General features: G+C 42.3%; 1 protein-coding gene across 2 annotated transcripts in view; it reads right to left on the reverse strand.

Moving 5' to 3' along the window:
- The window catches only part of TGFBR3 (transforming growth factor beta receptor 3), a 207,236-nt gene that overhangs the window by 158,778 nt on the left and 24,906 nt on the right, over positions 1-23,552 (reverse strand). The gene's annotated exons all lie outside the window — the stretch shown is intronic.

Genomic DNA, 23,552 nt, shown 5'->3' on the forward strand with positions numbered 1-23,552 from the left:
GCCCAGCCTAAAGTTGGGGGTTCTTAATAGATTCTAGCTGGTACATTTTTAAGTCTATATTTGTAAATACAGACCTAATAATTTTGTTTAAAACCAAAGAACCAAAATAACTAATTAACTTCATGAAGACTATAAGTAATGATTTTATTTATTTATTTATTTAATTTTCCAAGACAGAGTCTTGCTCTGTCTCTCACCCAGGCTGGAGTGCAGTGGCGCGATCTCAGCTCACTGCAGCCTCCACCTCGTGGGTTCAAGCAATTCTCCTGCCTCAGCCTCCCAAGTAGCTGGGATTACAGGCATGCACCACCACTCCTGGCTAATTTTTGTATTTTTAGTAGAGATGGGGTTTCAACATGTTGGCCAGGCTGGTCTCAAACTCCTGACCTTATGATCCACCTCAGCCTCCCAAAGTGCTGAGATTACAGGCGTGAGCCACCACGCCCGGCCAGTAAGTAAGGATATAATGGATATGCAACCTGAGTCAACTTCAACAGACATATCAGTGGTATATTTAGGACCCATTAACAAATTTAAATGATTTATGTAAATACTTACAAATATTCACATAAGTTCACACACACACGAGAGCAGAAAAATTCTCAGAAATCATGCATTTTTAAATTTGTGATATACATAAATTGACAAAAATATTCAGCAATAATTAAAAATCTTTCCCTTGCTCATTACAGTAAAATCTAATAATCATGAAAACTTCTATTATTTTAAAGGAGCAGCGAAAGAAATAATTTTACAGGCCCAAAAAGAAAAGTCCCTGGAATCCCTGCTTCACAAATACTACTGTGTTATATCCTTACATATAACCTTCATCTTTAACCTAGCAAATAGCATACTTAGGAGATTGCTGCATAATGCCCATGCTGACAATGATAGTGATTTGAAATCATATAGTTTGGGGTTGAAAGAAACTTGGAGATAGTACAAGGCAATCCCCCTCATCTGCCAGCTGAGTACACTGATAATTGAGTGACTTCCCTGCAAGAGCCAAGAGTCATTGGTGGAGTCCTTCATTAAATTTTTATTTGGTCCAGAAGAAAAGATTCCCCTACTAAGATAGCTCTTCTGTATTATTCAGAAAAAAAAAAAAAAAAAGCTATTCTAAAACTTTTTGGTGTTAGGATCCCTTTATGCTTTAAAATAACTGAGGACTCCAAAGAGATTTTGTTAATATAAGTCTATTAACATTTTCTGCAATAGAAATTAAAACTGAGAAAATTTTAAAATATGTATTAATTCACTAAAAACCAACCATAATAAACTGTAACATAAACAGTATCTTTCTTGAAAAATAACTATTTTCTGAAACAAAATGTAAGGTGAGATGAGCAGCATTGTTTTATATTTTTGCAAATCTCTTTTCTTGTTAAATTTCAAGACGTATGCATAGCAAATCTCTTTAATGTCTGGCTTAATACAAGACTGCTGGGTTTTCGCATCTACTTTTGCATTCAATTTTTTGCAATACATTGTTCTGGTTGAAGGATATGACAAAATCTGGCTTCACACAGATACAGTATATGCAGTTGGAAGTTTCAAATCTTAAGTTGTTTTTTCTTTTGTTTTGTTTTGTTTTTGTTTTTTGTTTTGAGACAAGGTCTCACTCTGTCACCCAGGCTAGAGTGCAGTGGTGTGAACATGGCTCACTGCAGTACCGACCTCCCAGGCTCAAGAGATACTCCCGCCTCAGCCTCCTGAGTAGCTGGGACCACAGGCACACACCACCATGCCTGGCTAATTTTTGAATTTTTCGTAGAGACGCGGTCTCGCTGTGTTGACCAGCCTGGTCTCAAACTCCTGGGTTCAAGCAATCTTCCCACCTTACCCTGTGAAAGTACTGGAATTACAGGTGTGAGTCACCACACCCGGCCAAATCTTAAGTCTTTTTACATACTTGTGGTTATTTCTTCTTTGCTATTACACCTAAACTCAACAAATAATCATTTCTTAAGTTTAGTTGCAATGTAGCATCTGAATTACATAATAAATTTTTCATACTCCGTAACGTTAAAATCCATTGCTTTCCCCAAAATACCGAGTAATTTCAAAGTGAAAAATAGTACCTTTACACCAGAGAATTCTGGCAGACACCACTCTAGCCAAGTGATCAAGGTTAACATCACTAGTAATAATTCCTATCAACATAATATATCCCCAATTTGATGCCCTGAAAAGAGGACATCACCTCTGTGGTATTCTTCCAAATGACACATAACCTCGACGTAATCCTGAGAGAATGTCAGGAAAAAAATTAATTGAGGAACATTCTCCAGTAGTTCCCAAAGTGTCAAGGTCACTGAAAGACCAGGAAACTGTCAGCTTGGAGGAGGCTAAGAAGACAAGGTGACTAAATGCAGTGTGAGATCCTGGGTTGGAACCTGGACCATAAAAAGAACATTTATAGAAAAACTGGTGAAACCCTAATAAATATTATACTTTAGTTAATAATATTATAACAAGATTAATTTCTCAGTTTTGAAAATTGTACGTTGGTTATGTAAGATGTCCTCATAAGGTAAGGCTGAGTGATAAGTCTAAAGAAACTCTGTACTACTTATGCAACCCTTCTGTCAGTCAAAAATTATGTCAAAATAAAAAGTTTTTAAAAATCACTTGCTTTGGCCAGGCACAGTGGCTCACGCCTGTAATCCCAGCACTTTGGGAGGCTCAGGCAGGTGGATCACCTGAGGTCAGGAGTTCCAGACCAGCCTGGCCAACATGATGAAACCCCATCTCTACTTTAAAAAAAAAAAAAACTGGGTGTGGTGGCATGCACCTGAAGTCCCAGCTTCTTGGGAGCCTGAGGCAAGAGAATCACTTGAGCCCAGGAGGCAGAGTTTGCAGTAAGCCAAGATCATGCCACTGCATTCCAGCCTGGGCAACAAAGAAAGACTCCATCAAAAAAAAAATTGTTCTATCTTGTACTCTCAAGATGTGGAATATTTTACCGATGCATGATTTTGTAATATCATGCATGATTTTGTAACATCATGCATTGGTCATCTGGACAATAATGGTTTACTGCCAAATAAGACATATTTCATTATATAATATTTTAAAAATCACATTTGTTAATATCTCCATTGATCTCATCAGAAAAGTATTTAACCATTGAGAAACTGTCACAATCATGGTGACGGATGTAAGTTTTCCAAAATTTTAACTTGTGTAAAAAATGAAATTTTATTATTGGCAACAAATACTGTTGTTTTCCTTGAACTAATAGGTTCACTTTGTTCATTTTCTTTTTCTTTTTCTTTTTTTTTTTTTTTTTTTGAGATGGAGTTTCGCTCTTGTTGCCCAGGCTAGAGTGCAATGGCACCATCTCAGTTCACTGTAACCTCCACTTCCTGGGTTCAAGCAATTCTCAGCCTCCCGAGTAGCTGAGACTACAGGCACATACCACCAGGCCCAGCTAATTTTTGTATTTTTAGTAGAGATGGGGTTTCACCATGTTGGCCAGGCTGGTCTTGAACTCCTGACCTCAGGTGATCCGCCTGCCTTGGCCTTCCAAACTGCTGGGATTACAGGCGTGAGCCCCCACGCCCAGTTCACTTTGTTCATTTTCAAAAATGTCTGCCAATACTGAAGTCTGGATAACCATCAATTGTCTGTCAGTCATTATTTCACGTAAAATGGTGTTTCATGAAAACCAGACCAGATCAGCTCACAACTCAAACAACTGCACAGTGCTTTTCCTAAAGAAAATCATCACAGGCCGGGCGCGGTGGCTCAAGCCTGTAATCCCAGCACTTTGGGAGGCCAAGACGGGCGGATCACGAGGTCAGGAGATCGAGACCATCCTGGCTAACACAGTGAAACCCCGTCTCTACTAAAAAATACAAAAAACTCGCCGGGCGAGGTGGCGGGTGCCTGTAGTCCCAGCTACTCGGGAGGCTGAGGCAGGAGAATGGCGTAAACCCGGGAGGCGGCGCTTGCAGTGAGCCAAGATGTGGCCACTGCACTCCAGCCTGGGTGACAGAGCGAGACTCCGTCTCAAAAAAAAAAAAAAAAAAAAAAAAAAAAAAGAAAATCATCACACTTTGGAATGTAGAAATGCAACATACATACGTCCCATTTTACCATATAGAATAAGGAAAAGACATGTATCTGAGGGTTATAACACTCTTAAAGGAAACTGGCAGATGTTTTACTGCAAGTGTGTGCCAGTGAAGTACTGCCTTGATTCCTGCTAAGTAACCAGCAGTTTTATCCAATATCACTCTTATACAATTAGAGCAGTGTTAACCCAATCATGGAATTATTATAAAAATAGTTGGCCAGGCGCAGTGGCTCACACCTGTAATCCCAGCACTTTGAGAGGCCGAGGCGGGCAGATCACGAGGTCAGGAGTTCAAGACCAGCCTGATCAACATGGTGAAACCCCATCTCTACTAAAAACACAAAAATTAGCCAGGCATGGTGGTGTGGGCCTGTAATCCCAGCTACTCAGGAGGTTGAGGCAGGAGAATCACTTGAACTGGGAGGTGAAGGTTGCAGTGAGCTGAGATCACACCACTGCACTCCAGCCTGGGCTATGAAGCAAGACTCCATCTCGAAAAAAAATAAAAAAATAAATAAATTAGTTTTAGGCCGGGTGGGGTGGCTCACACCTGTAATCACAATGCTTTGGGAGACAGGTGGATTGCTTGAGCTCAGGAGTCCGAAATCAGCCTGGGAAACACAGTGAAACCCCATCTCTATCAAAAAATACAAAAAATTAGCCGAGCATGGTGGCGTGCCCCTGTGGCCCCAGCTACTCAACAGGCTAAGGTGAGATGTCACTTGGTGAGCCAAGAATGTGCCCCTACACTCCAGCCTGGGTGACAGAGCAAGACAAGGAAGGAAGGAAGGAAGGAAGGAAGGAAGGAAGGAAGGAAGGAAGGAAGGAAGGAAGGAAGGAAGGAAGGAAGGAAGGAAGGAAGGAGGGAGGGAGGGAGGGAGGGAGGGAGGGAGGGAGGGAGGGAGGGAGGGAGGGAGGGAGGGAGGGAAAGAAAGAGAAGGAAAGAAGGAGAGAAGGAGAGAAGGAAAGAAGGAGAGAAGGAAAGGAGAGAAGGAAAGAAGGAAAGAAAAAAGAAAAAGCTGCACCAGAGCAAAAGCAAAACTAACTTGACTCTCACAGAGCTTACATTTTAGTGGAGGAAGATAAATAATAAACATAAGTAAATTACAAACAGCTTTTGAGGTGAGAAGTGCTACGAGGAAAAACAGAGCAAGATAAGAAGGAATAGGAGTTTCTGTGGTTAGAGACGGATTACAATTTTAAATAGGGTGGTTAGACTAGGACTGAGCCTAGAGGTACCATACAGATGAGGAAAACTACCAATACACAGCCTCAATCCACTGCACCTGGGTTCTCCTGTCCCCCACTGGTCCTGATCCTCGGCACCGCCACCGTTCTTGAGGATTCATCTTTACCCTATAACTTCCAGTTAAAGACCAAGTCACTACCTCAAAATAAAACAAGGTCTTTTCCATCCAGGTGCCCAGTTCAAATCTACCTGGCTCAGCCAACAGCTCCTCAGCCATCTCCCAAGGATATTCCCCGACCTGCCTTTTCTCCATTGGGAGCACAAAGCTAAACAGCAATTGCATTCTGCCCATCATAAGGTTGTTCTAGCTCTCTCCCCCTCTTTTCCTAAATATATAGATTCTCTAAATAAACATTAATTTTTTGAAGACCTACTACTATGTGACATAAACTTCTGGCTGCTTTACATGTATTTTATCCTCATCAAATCAAAGGAATAGGTATAATTCGCAGTATTGTATAGATAAGGCAACAAAAGCTTTGCAAACCACAAAACTGGGACTCAAATCTCCAAAAAAAAAAAAAAAAAGGAAAGAAAAAAAAGTAGGGGGGAAGAGTGCTTCTTATTCACATCCTCTCCCAACTTCATCATTCCCATTATACCACTGTGGTATTCCTACTATACTGCTGTAAGTAAAGTAAAACATATGGAAAATAAAGAAACTGGGTATCAACAAAATCTGTTTAACAGCAACATTATATTTCAGGATCAGATCTAATTTTTGTACCAAAAATATGCCTGAATAATAGAACTGCAACTTAAAAGACTGATTAAATATGTTCACCATGTGTTACGGACTGAATGTGTATCTCCCTAAAATTTGTACGTTAAAATCCTAATCCCAGTGTGATAGTATTAGGAGATGGGACATGCTAACAGGTGGAGCAATTAGGTCATAGGGACAGCGCTCTCGTGAATGGTATAAGTGTCTTAAAAGAGACTCCAGAGAACTCTCTAGTTTGTCTTTTTGAGACTTTCATGTGAGGATACAATGAAAAGTCATCAGTCTACAGTCTGGAAGAGGCCCTCACCAGAACCTAATCATGCTGGCATCTTGATCACAGACTTACAGCCTCCGGCACTGTGAGAAAAACACATTTCTGTTGTTTTTAAGACAGCCAATCTATGGGTGACTTACACGTGACTTTGTTATAGCAGCCCAAACTAGGTAAGTGCTATGGTAACATTTTCAAAGCATACTATTTCCAATAGTTTCATTTAAAATAAACATGATCCTCTGGTTTATATGCATTATCTCATCTATAATCCTCACAAGAACGCAATTGAGATAGGAACTACTGATACTTCAATTTTACAAATGAGGACACTGAGTCTGTGGTCATACAGCCTATGATCTGGACCTGAACCTGTGTGCCTGAATCCATAACCCAAGGTCACAACTACTGCACGATCTGACTTTTCATGCGTCTCTGTCAAGACCACTCTTGACATTGCAGTGGAGAATTACTTTCCCTAAATAAAAGTGCAGAAACCCAACAAAGTTACTGTTCATCTTCATAAAGCCCTCAGGTATTACCCACATTCAGAGAGTAAAATCTCTACAAAATCCTTTTGTTACAAGTCCAAAATGAAAGTTCACTGGAGTGACTCTGTTCCAGTGAAACTCTGCTGGGAAAGCCCAACAGCCTGATGAAAAGGTACAACATCCTATCTTTGGGTTCCAAAACTGCCTCTAACTCTGACATCTAGTCCAAAGGAACAAGGATATTCATTTTACTACATCTCTTGCTCAGCAACATTAGCCTTAAGCCTTAAAGAACATATTTTTTACAGTACACACTGAGCTTTCAGTTCCTACAACTTAGAGCAAAGGTAGCCAGGCCAGTAACTCACTTTAGCAAGTAGCCTTAGTTACACATCCCTGAGCTCACCCTCCAGGAAAGTCAAAGGGAATATCAGTTTTCATCATTATTAATGAAGAGTAGATTGAAGAGGATAGAATTACAGCTCTAAAACAGAGAGAATTACAGCTCTAAAACAGAGGTTCTCAAACACAATTTAATAAGACAGACATGATGAATCTTGTTCACATTTGGACACACTAGAGTCTTCAAAATAAACTAGTGAAAACTACAAAAGCAGTGTTGAAAGAAATTAAGGAAAACCTAAATAAATGAACGGGTGTACCATGTTCATGAATAGTAGAACAGATACTACAGGCAACAAATTATGAGCACTTTTCATTCTATCTCTTGTAATCCTAACCCCTCTTTCTCCCTTTGAAATATTTTTAAACGCAAATAACCATAGTTATTTTAGAATAACCTAGAATTTTGTTTTATCTTTTTGAGGAAAATCATTTAAAGTCTTCAATTTAACTATTAGTTGTAACATTATTCATGGTATCTCACAACCTAACTGGGATATACAAGTAGGTCTTGACATTGTTATACAGAATTAACTCTCCAAAATAAAAGCATAATGAGACCTTTTAAACATAATAAAGCAGTAAAGAAAAATCTGTGTCTTTTGTCAGTTCAAAGGCTTTCATAATTCCTCACAGCTCTCAGATCTGTGTTTCTATCAACTCATAAAGTTGGCTGGGAATCATCTGACAGAAAGGGTTAAAAATACTAAGCTGCTACTCTAGGCCTGCTGGCTGAGGAGGAGGCAGGTTGCCCAGGGTTTCAGGACAGCCAGCCTCACACAGAGTAAACGTAGGGGATGCTGTACACTCAGGAATAAATTCCTCAACCAGTGCATACTCTCCTGAGGCATTCTTGTAAACTTTTTCCAAGTTGAGTAATAAACAGAAATAATAGATTTTTGGGGGCCTTTCCTGAGTTCAGGGAGATCTGACAATATCACGAAATGTTTCGGCACAGTCCTCTGAAATTTTTCATTAGAATTCTTTTCTTCTGAATCATGTTAATAAAGTAAGATTTGGTCTGGGATTTGTACATAAGTACTTACTCACATGTCGCCCAAGCCCAAAAGGACAAGAAAAAGACGCTGAGGCCTGTCAATAGGAGGCAGGGCCAGGCCCAGGAACTGGAAGATTTGTGGATGGATGTTTTCAAACAGAGCTACACACAGCTCCCTTATATAACACTCAATTGGCTTTTAGATAAGTCTGAAATATCCTTCTGTACTTTCATCTTCTGCTGTCTCCCTTGCCCTCAGAGTCAACAGAAACTGGCACTTGGCTCCAAAAGCCTCAAATCTCTCTCATCTATGAGGGACAGGGACTTCTATTATTTGTCCACAATTTGTCAAGCTGAGCTAATTCTAGGTGTTATCATTCTATATGTCAAATGTAGCAAAATAATGCAAACCTGTTTACCTGTTTCTTCCCTTCCTGCATATAGTATACCCTGGCCTTAAATTGGCATGCACTTGATTTCAAATTGAGATTTTTTAAAATAGCATCTTCCAACTGCAGTAGCAGTTGGAAAATTCACTTTTTGCTGACCTGGGCCACCTAAACAGAAGAAATGAGAAACCTGATTTGTTTTATTTTAAGAAGAAAAAACTATTTAAAGCCCTGATCCTGGCTCCTTTGAACATTTAACACTTAAAACCTGAATTGTTTCACAACAAACTAGAGCTCCTTTTCCTCTATTTAAGAAGAGGCCCCTGGGAAGTATTTATTTAGTTAATGAATGTTAAACAATTGTGTTTCTCTCACAAAACAAAAATAAACAAACCTCTTGAAGATGCTCTTTGGGCTCTCTAGGTCTGCAAGGGTCCATATGAGCTCCCTCACTGAGAGCCTAGAGCAGTACACTGGCAATTTAGAAAACAATATGGCCACAAGCACTTCTCCAAAAAGAAAAGCAACTCCCCTCTTGGCCAAACTCCAAAAAGGCAATTGAGCCCGGTAAGGTCCAGGCTAATCTCTGTACTGTCTCTCTGCCAACTTTCTCCTGCAGGCATTAGGTTTTTCAGCATGGGCTTTGCAAATAATCTAACAATTAATTAGTGCTTTTGAATTCACCCCATACCATTAATGGAACACTGCCAGACAGCCTTTGAGAGGGTATTTCTAGAGCTAATTAAGCTTGGCAAAACAGAGGACACAAACTTCCTGGCACTCACAAGGGCCAGGCTGAGACCTGGCAGGTGACAGACAGTAAAGTTGTCCTTACAGATAATCCTAGGGTGATGAAAATGGCAGGCTGCTTGGATCAGGCTCTCGGGGTCCTCTATAATATGCCAGACCCTACTCTCAAATTATATAACTATCAGACTTTTTGCATTCAAGCTGTTCTTTCACCCTGAAGACATTTTTTTCTTCCAAATGAAGATGTGACACTTAAAAGTTTGGTATTGCTTCCAGTCCACACCCCATCCTGTCACCCCCAAAAAGGACTGGTTTAGTAAAAAACAAAAAGTTGTATACTAGGTGTTTTTTTTTTTTTTTTTTTTTTTTACTATATCTCAAAATAAACCTCATCTCAAAATGTCCTTCTTCCAATCAAACAGTCCTTGCATAATCCAAGATTTCTCACTCCCATAACCTCAGTCATGTGGGAAATCTATTTTTTTCACTATCTAATGCCACACAGAATTCCAGACTGCTCCACATGCATGGACAGCAAGATAAACACATTTTTGGGAGGACTAGAAAAAAGCTAGCAGGGGGGCAAAAAGAAAAAACATTGTTACATTCCTCAGGACTTTTCTGGTTCAATTTCAAAAGCAGAATGACCACCACCTGAGGCTTGCTGCAAGCTCCAGAGCTGTATGTAGATTGTACGCTGCCCTGCAACAACAGTGATGAGGCCGGAGAAAGCAAATCAGAAAACCTTATAAACTACTCAATGGCAATGTAAATAAATAAAAGTTATTTTAAAACACAACTTTTCAGGCACAGAGCTTAAATATTCTCAGTCTTAACCCCACTTATAATAAATATGGTGTCAGGGTGCTTAATAAACATCGATTACAACTTATAGAAATTTTTCCCTTCTAAAAAAATGTTAATTTTTTAAAAACTCTAGCCTGGAGTCTCATTATAAGAATAAATTAGGGCCAGGCGCAGTGGCGCAGTGGCTTGTGCCTGTAATCCCAGCACTTTGGGAGGCCGAGATGGGCACATCACCTGAGGTTGGGAGTTCAAGACCAGCCTGACCAACATGGAGAAACCTCATTCCTACTAAAAATACAAAATTAGCCAGGCGTCGTGATGCATGCCTGTAATCCCAGCTACTGAGGCAGGAGAATCGCTTGAACCCGGGAGGCGGAGGTCGCGGTGAGCCGAGATCGTGCCATTGCACTCCAGCCTGGGCAACAAGAGCGTAACTTCATCTCAAAAAAAAAAAAAAAGAATAAATTAGGAAGTCAATGGGGGAAAACTGAACTAGAAAATTAGAACCCTTCTAACTGAAATGAGGTATATTCAACTTTTAACTTTTAGTCGCTAACTCTCATTACCTAAGAGTCCCTTGGCCACGGCTTCTTGGACCAATGTCCCCACCCTCAGTGACCCAACACGAATCTCCTACCTTGTTCTACTAAGTCACAAGGCAAGAAATGTGACAAGGCAAAAGAGGCACACAAAAGGAAGAAATGGGGGCGGGGGAGAGAATTCCTTCTTTAACAACTGTTAGGATTATGTCAAGGTGTAGCCCCAGCTAATGAAGATGCACCTGGTTTCTGCAGGTGCACCACACTTACAGCCAGAGAGCTAAAGGCATCTGTGGAACTCAATGCCTCAAACCAATTTCCTCTCCAGCACATGGATCCCTCTGACCCAAGCAAGTTTACCAAAGGTGTTCAAGGTAGCTGTTGTAAAGGCATGCTAGAATCAAGCTCCCTTTCATGGCACTAAGAAATTGTCTAGGTGTTTGCAATTTCTGTGTTACAATTTGTGCACTGAGAAAACAGATGACCTATGCTGTCAAATGTGGTCCTCAGACTAGCGGCATCAGCATCTTATGAGCCTGTTAAAAATCTACAGTCTTTGACCCATTAAGGCCTACTAAAACAGAATCTGCATTTAACAAGATCCCTGGGTCTGGATTCTCATGCATACTAAGTTTAAGAAAGCACTAGCCTAATATTTGTTTATAACTTCAAACTCCAAAAGCAAAACTTCCTATTCCATAAACAAGATGGTATATTCCACCTCTGGCAAAACCACTATGAATATCCTTCTTATAAAATGTATTTTAAAGTGATTTTTTTTATAGAAAAAAATCTGCTGTATCATGCTCCTTGCTCACATTTAATATGTAGTCTAACTTATAAAAATAGGTTGACACACAACTCAGAAACATTTACTATGTAAAGCTGGATGCAACTGTATTTCTTTAAAACTGTAATTTACCACACTGTAAGAAGCACTTCTGCAAAAGGTGGTGAGACCCTCAAAACTCATGATCCTGAAAAACAGGCCCCTTGAGAAATGAAAAGAGCAAGACTTGGAAATCAGGAGGGTAAGCAAGCAAGGAAAAGAGGGTTCAGGCTATTAAGACGACGATTTTTCAAGGACATTCATTCACAACACAGAGATTTTCTTTAGATGGTTTGGGGGATTGTTTTGTGTTTTAAGATTCAGCTTTTGCAGTTCTATAGATGTAATTATCTTTAATATTAGGTTACAGCACAGTATTCCACTGATATGAGAAATACATTTTTATCCACTTTCCTCCTCAAAAGGAATAGGTTGGGGAAAAAATTGCAAAAGCATCATTCTGAATTTCTTAAGCATATGACTCCCAAGGGTTCTTCCTTCTAATAAGCAGTTCTGGTCACCATTATCTCTTGCCAGTATCTCCAAATCCACCTTTGCCCAACAGTCTATTCTCAACCCAGCAGCCAGAGTGGTCCTGTTAAGATATCCTTCAGATCATATCATTCCTCTGCTCAAACTCTCCAATGGTCATTCAGAGCGAGAACCTTATGATGGCCTACAATGCCCCGGGCTATACACACCCGCACCCTCTCCCACCCCTCAGTTAACTCTCTGATTTCCCATTCCAGCAGCCACGTGGCCCACCTGCTGCCGCCTGAGCACTTCAAGCAAACTTCCACCACAGGGCCTCTGCACTTGCTTTTCCTGCTGCCTGAAATGCTCTTTCCCCGGATATCCACTTAGCTCACCTCCTCCAAACCTTTGCTCAAATGTCATTTTCCTAGTGAGGCCCTTCCTAATCACCTTACTTCAAATTGCAATCCCCACTAACAATCCCTAACCACTTTGCTTTTTATTCGTGGAACCTGCTGAAATACGCATTCTGTTTGTTTGTATCTGGTCTCTCTCCACTAGAGACATGCTTCAAGAGGACAAGGATTTTTATCTGTTTTGTTTATTGCTATCTCTCCAACACTTGGAATAGTGTCTGAAATACAATAGGTACTCAGTAAATCCTTGTTAAATCAATCAATCAATTAACACTTTGGGAAACTTAACTGTATTAGAAAAAGATGAAAAAAACTCATTCTTTGCACTAATTCCAAAATCTCTCCCCTTTCTGTGCCTCAGAAGCTAGCAAAGTACCTGAATCTTAGGAGGTACTCAAAGTTGACCAGACTACAAGTCTTCATCTAAAACATAGTAGTTATTTCAAAGTTTAAAGAAAAGGCAAAATGATAAGTGGTTCTGTCCTCTAACTCAAAAGGAAAAGATAAGGGCGGGCAGGAGCTATACAGCATTTTGCTTCACCATGTAGTATTATAACTTTAACTTTCAGCAATTTAACAACATAATTGTCATGCACAGGTGCATCCCACTGGAAAAGTTCGTCACAGGAAAATGCTGTAGCAGTCCAGTGGGGTCAATAATGAAAACAACGCAGCAGGGAGGCCAGGCACGGTGGCTCATACCTGTAATCTTGGCACTTTGGGAGGCTAAGGTGGGCAGATCACTGGAGGCCAGGAGTTTGAGACCAGCCTAGGCAACACAGTGAGATGTCATCTCTATAAAAGATCACAAAATTAGACAGGTGTGGTGCCACGTGCCTGTAGTCCCACCTACATAGGAGGCTGAGGCAGGAAGATCTCTTGAACCCAGGACGTTGAGGCTGCAGTGAGCCAAGACTGTACTACTGCACTTCAGCCTGGGTGACAGAGCAAGACCCTGTCTAAAAAATAAATAAATTAATTGAGTAATTAAAAAGCAGGGCCGGGCACGGTGGCTCACGCCTGTAATCCCAGCACTTTGGGAGGCCGAGACGGGCGGATCACGAGGTCAGGAGATCGAGACCATCCTAGCTAACACGGTGAAACCCCGTCTCTACTAAAAATACAAAAATTAGCCGGGCACGGTGGCGGGCGTCTGTAGTCCCAGCTACTAGGGAGGCTGAGGCAGAAGAATGGCATGAAACTGGGAGGCGGAGCTTGCAGTGAGTGGAGATCGCGCCACTGCACTCCAGCCTGGGTGACAGAGCGAGACTCCGTCTCAAAAAAAAAAAAGCAGAGCAGGGGCTGACTCCAGAGGCTGAACCTCTGCCCTCCCTTGAGGCCTATGCTACCTGTGTATCCTGTATCCTTGTGGGTGGGGTAGGAGAGTAGGAAGGAAGGGAGGTGTTACTCAGATGGCCCCAGTCAATATTCTGGACTAGGACGCAGTTACTCAGGCATATGAGGACAAAAGGAAGCAAAACAAAGAATACAGAGCAATTTTATCAAGACTTTTTCCTTTTGCCATATATGGTTCCCCTCATTGCCAATGAAGAGAGTAACTTAAAAATAATTTTTTAAATCAACATTTTCCTTTGAAGGTAGTAAAATTTTCCACATTACACTGTAGATTTTTTTTAAAGATTTTTAAGAGCTGGCAAGGGAGGGCAGGGGAATAGCTGGGCTTCAGTCCCCAGAACACCTGCTCCTACTCCTTGGAAGGAACATTCCAAGAGCTAGGGCATTTTTCAGCCCCTAGAACTCCACCTGATTGACAGTGCCCTCTCCGAAAACAAAAATGTGACTTTGAAGTTCAGGACAGATGTTTTTTAGGCCATTCTGGCAGAGATTGTTTTAAAGAAAATGAAAGTCGGTGGCTCCCATGGATGTGGTGCGTGATGGGCCAATCATGCGCCTCGGTGCCGAGCAGGGTCAGTCCTAAAGGAAGGCCTCTCGCTGGCACACTTCCCGGAACACTTCCCAGAACACTCCCTGCTCCTACACTTCCAAAATCAGCGTGCTCAGAGCTCAGAGCTCTATGGGGTGATAAAGACACCCCCAGAGTTGGATTAATTACCAAAGCAAACAAGCTGAGAAAGTCTAATTTCCTAGATACACAACCGTACGCAAGGATAAGCTTTTAGCAATTAAACAGCTGTGTAGGCACATATAGATAAAGCTGCGTCTTGATGGAAGTGTTGATCACTATAAAACACACCATCACTGCTGTCCTAAAATAATCCAAATCAATCAGAAATCCAGAAAGCTGGGTGGCAGTTATACAGCCTACGATAAAGATGCAAAGCAAAGAGAAACCTGGATTCTCTTGACTTGGCTAACGTCAAATCTAGGAATAATCTCACTCATTCTTGGTAAACATCCTCCCCTCCACTATATGCACATTCAGTTGCCCAACTAGCTATTAGTAAACTCTCCTTGAAAAATGATAAAAAGGGCCAGGTGCGGTGGCTTACAAGCCTGTAATCCCAGCACTTTGGGAGGCCAAGGCAGGTGGATTGCTTAAGCTCAGGAGTTTGAGACCAGCCTGGAAAACACGGCGAAACCTCGTCTCCACTAAAAATATAAAACTTAGCCAGGTATGGTGGCATATGCCTGTAGTTCCAGCTACTCAAGAGGCTGAGGTGGAAGAATCATTTGAACCCGGGAGGTCAAGGCTGTAGTGAGCTGAGATATTGTGCCACTGCACTCCAGCCTGGGCAACAGTGAGACCCTGTCTCAGAAAAAAAAAAAGTAAAAGGCCTTGCATTAGGCTATCCACCCCACCTCCACACACACACACAGGTCCATACAGGGCAAGGGAATCTTTGAGAAATGAACTCACCTTTTTCTCAACTACTGCCTCAACTCCCGTGTGTGTGTGTGTGTGTGTGTGTGTGTGTGTGTGTGTGTGTGCGCGCGTGCGCATGTGTGTTGTGTGTACACATGTGTGTTGTGTGTACACGTGCATGCATGCACATGCAGTTTCTGCAGAAAAATCTAATGGAGAAGGTAGACAGGGAGGTGCTTCATCACACTTGGCTATGCACAATACCCTCAAAGGGAATACACTCTAAAATGCAGGCTACCCTATCCACTCTGGGTCTTTTATTTTTGAGACGGAGTTTTGCTTTTGTTGCCCAGGCTGGAGTGCAGTGGTGCCATCTCGGCTCACCACAACCTCCGCCTCCCAGGTTCAAGCGATTCTCCTGCCTCAGCCTGTCCAGTAGCTGGGATTGCAGGCAGTCACCACCATGCCACTCTAGGTCTTTTAATAGCAGTTCTTTGCTCTTTAAAATAAAGTTTGGCACTCTGGTGACAACTGGGATCACATTTGACAATGTGTCCTTTCCTTGTGCATCAAGAAGCAGAATTAAACACAAAACTGGTTAAAATAACCAGCTAAAGGCCGGGCATGGTGGCTCACACCTGTAATCCTAGCACTTTGGGAGGCCAACACAGGTGGACCACTTGAGCTCAAGAGAGCTCCAAACCAGCCTGGGCAACATGGTGGAACCCCACCTCTACAGAAAAAAAACACAAAAATTAGCCAGGCATGGTGGCATGCACCTATAGTCCCAGCTACTTGGGGGGCTGTGGAGGGAGAACGGCTTGAACCTGGGAGGTCAAGGCTGCAGTGAGTCATGATTGTGCGATTGCACTCCAGCCCAGGCAACAGAGTGAGACCCTGTCTCAAAAAAAAATAAAATAAAAATAAGATAAAATAATCAGCTAAAAACAATAATAATCACAGACCAAATCAATTAGCTATGTTCTAAGACCTAAGGTTTGGCAAAAAAAAAAAAAAAAAAAAAAGTCGAGGGGGCGGGGGCGCTTTTTTTCAGTTTGCTTTGAACCTTTGAGCCTATCCATCTTCTATCCTTACATTCCCTGGTGGCAGCCCCCTGCCGGCACCCTCCAGCCTTCCTGCCCTTATGAGTTTACAGGCTTCGATCATTTGATTGGCAGACAGGAGATAACTATGGCAGAACCACCTCTGAGGTTCACAGGCCATTAACTCAAATCCAGGATTTCTCTTTCAAGTACAGGATAAATGAATAAATTGAATAACGAAAATGTATATATACACAGTGGAATACTATACACTCTTAAAAAAGAAGGAAATCCTGTCATTTGCAGTAACACCGATGAACATGGAGGACATTATGCTCAGAGAAATAAGCCAGGCACAGAGCGACAAATATCGTATATGATCAAACTTATATGCGGAATCTTAAAAAGCCAAACTCATGGCCGGGCGTGTTGGCTCACGCCTGTAATCCCAGCACTTTTGGAGGCCGAGGCAGGTGGATCACAAGGTCAGGAGTTCAAGACCAGCCTGGCCAACATGGTGAAACCCCATCTCTGCTAAAAATACAAAAATTAGCCTGGTGTGGTGGCTCGCACCTGTAGTCCCAGTCGGGAGGCTGAGGCAGGAGAATCACTTGAACCTGGGAGGCAGAGGCTGCAGTGAGCTGAGATCATGCCATTGCATTCCAGCCTGGTTGACAGAGTGAGACTCCATCCCTCCGGCAAAAAAAAAAACAAGTCAAACTCATAGAAACAGTAAAATGGTGGTTACCAGAGGTTGGGGAGTGGCGGTGGAAGGACTGAGGACATGTTGGTCAAATATACAAAATCTCAATTAGGCAGGAGGAATAAGTTCAAGAGACTGACTGTACATCATGGTGACTAGAGTTAATAACAAGGTATTATAGCAGATACTGCCACCACTGAGCCCAAGATGGCCATGACTCCTGCAGAGGTGATCAGCCCGCTCACCTACCCCTCTAGGACTCATGCCTTCCTCAAAAATGCCTGGGCCATGGAGCTGGTGCCAGTCATGTCCTTCACCATGGGGGCCAATACTCAATCCCTACCAAGGACAACATCATGACCAACCAGGCAATGCCCTGCAACTATCTAGTGCCCCTCCAAGGCGGTAGGAACATGCCGACATGCAGAGCCACCTCCAGGACCCCCAGTGTCCAGCTTGGAGCTGCCAAAGAAACTGTGACCACCTCACTTGACAGTGAGGAGGCCTCCTCCCTACAGCCCCCTATAAAAATGTGAAAAAAAAATATATTTGACATATGAAAATTGTTGAGAGTGTATTTTAAGTGTTCTCACCACAAAAAATGATAAGTATGTGAGGTTATGCATATGTTATAAAGCTTGATTTACTCACCACAATGTATACATGTATAAAAACATCATGGTGTACACCATAAATATGTATAATTTTTATTTTTCAAGAGGTGCTAAGGATGCACTATACCAAAAAGACCATAAGATTTTTTGGTGCGGCCGGGCGCGGTGGCTCAAGCCTGTAATCCCAGCACTTTGGGAGGCCGAGACGGGCGGATCACGAGGTCAGGAGATCGAGACCATCCTGGCTAACACGGTGAAACCCCGTCTCTACTAAAAAATGCAAAAAACTAGCCAGGCGAGGTGGTGGGCGCCTGTAGTCCCAGCTACTCGGGAGGCTGAGGCAGGAGAATGGCGTAAACCCGGGAGGCAGAGCTTGCAGTGAGCTGAGATCCAGCCACTGCACTCCAGCCTGGGCGACAGAGCAAGACTCCGTCTCAAAAAAAAAAAAAAAAAAAGATTTTTTGGTGCAGTTTGTCTGCAAAAGCATGTTTAAGTTCCGGTCCAACCAAGACTTGAATTGTCTTTCTAAATCACTTACTTTCTCTAAGCCCTATTATTCTCATTCTGAAAATTAAGAAAATAGTGCCTGCCTACCCCCAGAGGGTGCTGTGAGGATCAAATGAAATACTTGTTATAAAAACATTTTTAAGATTACAAATACAGTATGATATTATTAGTTTAGACTTTACCCAAGGCTGCCAGCTTGTCCCATTCTAGACCAAGTATTAACCAGCTGGTATCTCAGCTTGCCTCCCATAGACACAAAGAGTTCAGAGTTTTCTTAGCAGGAAAATAGCTCAGACTAAAAGCATCTCGATATTCCTGTGCACTCTACCTGGAATTCCAGGTACATCCAGTAGAGAGGGAAAAAAATGTTTCTCAATAGAAATCTGTGTGCAGGTTGCAGACAAGTTTCCAAAAGGACACATCTGGGCACTGAATTGAGACAGTGGAATGAAGAAGTTAGCCGTTCCACCAGGAGCCCACTGGCATCAACGCCAGCAGCACTGCTGCAGAGCTCACCTCAGCAGCACCCCTCTGACCTGGCACAAAGGGCCAGTGGTAAGTCCAGCCCTTCCAATCAAACTGATTTCCCTGAATTCTCCATGCGTGCCTCTTTTTCTCATTATTAAAACTCCTGGAAACATAGCCCTGCCTAATGCTGGCAAGCCTCAGAGGCAGCAGTGAGTATCTTTTAAAGATGTGTAGAACAGTTGGGAGGTTTTTGTTGTTTTGTTTCTTTTTGCCTTTTCAAGTTTTTATTTTTATCCATTTTTTGCATTAAAAAGAAAAGCACAATTATCACAAATTACAAAGGAAAGCAAAGCAGAACAGAATAATAAATGAATCACTTCAGCCTGGAAAGCAAATATTTTCAATAATATTAATATTATAACACAAGTATAGAAGAGTTTTTAAAACAAAACTTAGACTGAAGCCCATAGTATCAAGCACTTATTTTTTAAACTTCCCACTTTTCTTACATTAGATAGTTACAGGATCTAAGATAAGAGGCCAATAAATAACCTAAGATAATTTCTTTTTCTTCTTTCTTTTTTGCTTTTAACCCCAATAAATCTCTTGTATTTATTTTCTCTCCCTCTCTCTTTTTTTTTTTTAACCCAAGTAAATCACCTAAGCTAATTTCCAATCAGGAGGCATTATGGTCCTTACACAGCTCATATTCACCAAGAGCACAGTCCACCCTCCACCCTCAACAGTGCTATATGATAACAAAGGAACAAGGGAGGGGAGGGAAAGCATGAGGTTTTTTTTGTTTTGTTTTGTTTTGTTTTGAGAGGAGTCTCGCTCTGTCACCCAGGCTGCAGTGCAGTGGCGCAATCTAAGCTCCGCCTTCTGGATTCACACCGTTCTCCTGCCTCAGCCTCCCGAGTAGCTGGGACTACAGGTGTCCGCCACCACACCCAGATAATTTTGTTTTAGTATTTTTAGTAGAGATGGGGTTTCACCGTGTTAGCCAGGATGGTTTCCATCTCCTGACCTCATGATCCACCCGCCTCGGCCTCCCAAAGTGCTGGGATTACAGGCGTGAGCCACCGCACCCAGCCGAAAAGCATGAGCTTTGACAAAACAACACTAACACTGGGATATGGCTTGCTCCCCTCACCCACCCGGCCCCAACCTCCTTCATTCACTCTCTACCACAGGCAGAGAAGGAAAGAAAGGTTTTCACCGAAGGCCCAGACAAACCCATTGAGCTGGAACAAGCAGGCTCCCATGATTCTAACTTGGGCTCAATTTATGTACTCCCTTGTGCTCTACCCCTCTTCTGGCCATATAACCAAAAAGAGGCTTTTGACAACCTTCACCCCTCTGCTACCAGACCTCCACACCTTCCCACCAATTTACAGCTTTAAGGCCACTTTGGTTAAGTGAGAATACAAATAAAGAAGGCCCATTACTTGAGGGTCCTTCTGCTCTGACGACCTACGTCTGTCTCTTCTGAGGCCAAAGGGGCTGAATCTGGTTCCAGGATGTCACACTGGTAGCTACTCACCTGGTATTTAATCAATCAAGAAGAGGTTTATTCATCCCACACAGAGGGTCTCCTCCCTAGAGGAGGATCTAGTGGTTGATGGGCTGGATTCTATAGCCAAACTGCCAGGTTCAAGTCTCTACTCTGTCACTTATTAGTTCCAGGACTTTGTACAAATTGTTAACCAAACTGAGTCTCAATTTCCTTGTTTGTAAAATGGAGGTGATGATAATAAGAATAGCCATCTCATAGAGTTGTCTTCTAAAGACAAAATAAATTAGCTGGCACAGATCAAGCCCTTGATAAATTACAGCCTGTGAGCCGAGCACTGCTGGGTCTGAAGCTAATGAGGCTACATACTCAGCCTCACTGAGGCCACCGTTTGAATTCCAAGATTAAATAGTGCATGCCTTTGGCTCCAAGGGATGGAAGAAGAGAGCATCCAAACCACAGAATAAAATCCACAAGCCTCATTATGATATCTAAGATCTTTCATAATCTACTCCATCCTTCTTTCCAAATAGACCTCCTGCTACATTTCCATACCAGCTCTCCATGTCATCATAAAAAAAAAAAAAAAAAAAAAAAAATTAAGCACCTAAATGCCACATTCTGTACTAGGCCAGGTTTTCCCATCTGGTCAACTCAGCGCCTTCTTCTTCCTAGACTCTGCCCAGTCTTCAAGACAGAGCTCAAGATCTAGAGCTTCCACAAAGCCCTCCCTGGCTGCTCTGACCCACAGGGCTCCCCCTCATGACCCCTCTGAGGTCTTTGGGTTTTACTTGGCTTTCACCACACATTCATTATTTGGTCATATGGTTATATTTTATAAGCCTAACTAAAGTACGAGCAACTCAAAAGAAGGGATGAATGTGGCTGGGCATGGTGGCTCACACCTTTAATCCCAGTGCTTTGAGAGGCCGACGTGGGAGGATCGCTTGAGGTCAGGAGTTCAAGGCCAACCTGGACAACAGAGCAAGACCCCATCTCTCCAAAAATAAAAAAAGTGGGGTGGGAATGAATCTTACATTTTTTGCATGTATATCCCTAAGTGACTATTACTGTGCTTTGTACTTAGCAGGGATCAGTGAATAAATGATTTACTTAATATTTCAGGAGGACATAAATGGCTCAAAACAAACCTATTACCATTCTTTCCAAACAAAGGCCCTTCAAATCAATCCTTCCTCACAGTATAGAGGCCTAAAGGCTCAATCTCCAGACCTGGTATAAGTAGGTTTATAGTTCCACCTGCTATTTATTAGCTGTGTGACCTTAAGAAAGTTATTTGACCTCTCTGTGCTTCCATTTCCTCACTTATACACTGTGGATAATCAAAGTATCTATACTTCTTAGAGTATTTATGAGGATGAAATAAGATAATACATGTAAAGAGCTTTGGGGCCTGACACACGGTAATTATTTGAGATATTCATCATTGTTATAACTACCCAGATGAGCTAAATTCAGCTCATCCAGAATGCCTAAAAAATCATTTTATAAAGTATGCTGGGCCTACAGAGAAAAAATATCAGATATTAGCACATAAAAAATTTTTTTTCCGCCAAGCGCAGTGGCTCACACCTGTAATCCCAGCACTTCAGGAGGCCGAGGCGGGCAGACTGCCTGAGCTCAGGAGTTCACGACCAGCCTGGGGAACACGATGAAACCCCATCTCTACTAAAACACAAAAAATTAGCCGGGCGTGGCGGCATGTGCCTGTAGTCCCAGCTACTCAGGAGGCTGAGGCAGGAGAATTGCTTGAACCCAGGAGACAGAGGTTGCAGTGAGCCAAGATTTTGCCACTGCACTGTAGCCTGGGTGACAGAGTGAGACTCTGTCTCAAAAAAAAAAATTTCCCTTCTTCTTCTTCATTCATTTGATCTACTATATTTTGCAAAAGGGAAACAACCAAAAAACTTCGACACCAAAAAGGCATCCGTACCTCTGTACTATTTATCAGTTGCCTCGTGCTCATAAATAGTACAGCCTACGTCAAGCCTACATCTCCAGGCAGGAGAATCTCTTAAACAAGGAGGCAGAGGTTGCAGTGAGCCGAGATGGCACCACTGCACTCCAGCCTGGGTGACAGACAGAGCGAGACTCTGTATCAAAAAAAAAAAAATCTGTAACTCTACTGTCCCTTCTACCTCGGCAAAGCTTTGAGTGTGTATTCAACTCAAATATATATACACTTGTGTGTATATTTTCCCAAAGGCTTGAAATAGGAAAAGGAAGATCTGAAGCAAAACTGATTCACTATCAAATTCATCAAGGCTGGACAGGGCCATCGAACTCACTCCTTTCCCATAAAGTGCCTTCTTCAGTTGTGTTTTTCAGTCTGACCCAGGCATCAATGAAGGCAGAAAGCCCAGCCTAAAACCCACAAGGTGAGACTAGATATCTTGTCATCAAAACAGCATATTTTCCATCAAGCCGCTTCTCTCCCTCTTTCTTTTTTTTTTTTTTTTTTTTTTGGCAGGGGGGCATTTCTACTACTTCTCAATGAGATTTTAAGTCAATTCCATTTATTCCATTGTAATAGAAAGGCTAAAAGGCAAATAGCACTTCAATAATGAGACAAAATGAAACTGCTGATAGACAAAAATAGAGAATGGGCAGTTCAAATTCATAAACTGGCATTCAAAAAACAATGACAACAAAAAAGGCCTAGCAACTTTCTTTCAAGATATTTATGGCCGGGGGAGGTGGCTCACACCTGTAATCCCAGCACTTTGGGAGGCTGAGGCAGGCAGATCATGAAGTCAGGAGATGGAGAACAGCCTGACTAATACGGTGAAACCTCGTCTCTACTAAAAATACAAAAAATTAGCCAGGCATGGTGGCACATGCCTGTAGTCCCAGCTACTCAGGAGGCTGAGGCAGGAGAATCGCTTGAACCCGGGAGGCAGAGGTGGTGGGCGTCTGCAGTCCCAGCTACTTGGGAGGCTGAGGCACGAGAATTGCTTGAACCCAAGAGGAGGAGGTTGCAGTGAGCTGAGATCAGGCCACTGCACTCCAGCCTGGGCGACAGAACAAGATTCTGTCTCAAAAAAAAAAAAAAAAGTTACATATTGAAATATGCGAAATAGGCAAAACTAAATACCTCCCAAGCAGCCTACATCAAGAGTGTCACCTCAATCTAGAAGATCTATTCATTTGCTAATAAAGGACAAAAATGCTTTCTTGAAATCCTTATTCAGGGACAAAAATGTAAATACAGGTCAGGCACGCACCTGTAATGCCAGCACACTAGGAGGCCAAGAAGAGAGGATAACTTGAGCTCAGGAGTTTGAAACCAGCCTGAGCAACATAGGGAGACAAAAATAAAACATTAGCGGGGCATGGTGGCACACACCTGTAGTCCCAACTAGTTAGGAGGCTAAGGTGGGAGGATCGCTTAAGCCCAGGAGGTCAAGCCTACAGTAAGCCATGATTATGCCTCTGCACTCCAGCCTGGGTAACAGAGTGAGACTTCATCTCAAAATATA

Source organism: Macaca thibetana, chromosome 1 (genome assembly GCF_024542745.1).
Source record: "Macaca thibetana thibetana isolate TM-01 chromosome 1, ASM2454274v1, whole genome shotgun sequence".
NCBI classification, from domain to species: domain Eukaryota; kingdom Metazoa; phylum Chordata; class Mammalia; order Primates; family Cercopithecidae; genus Macaca; species Macaca thibetana.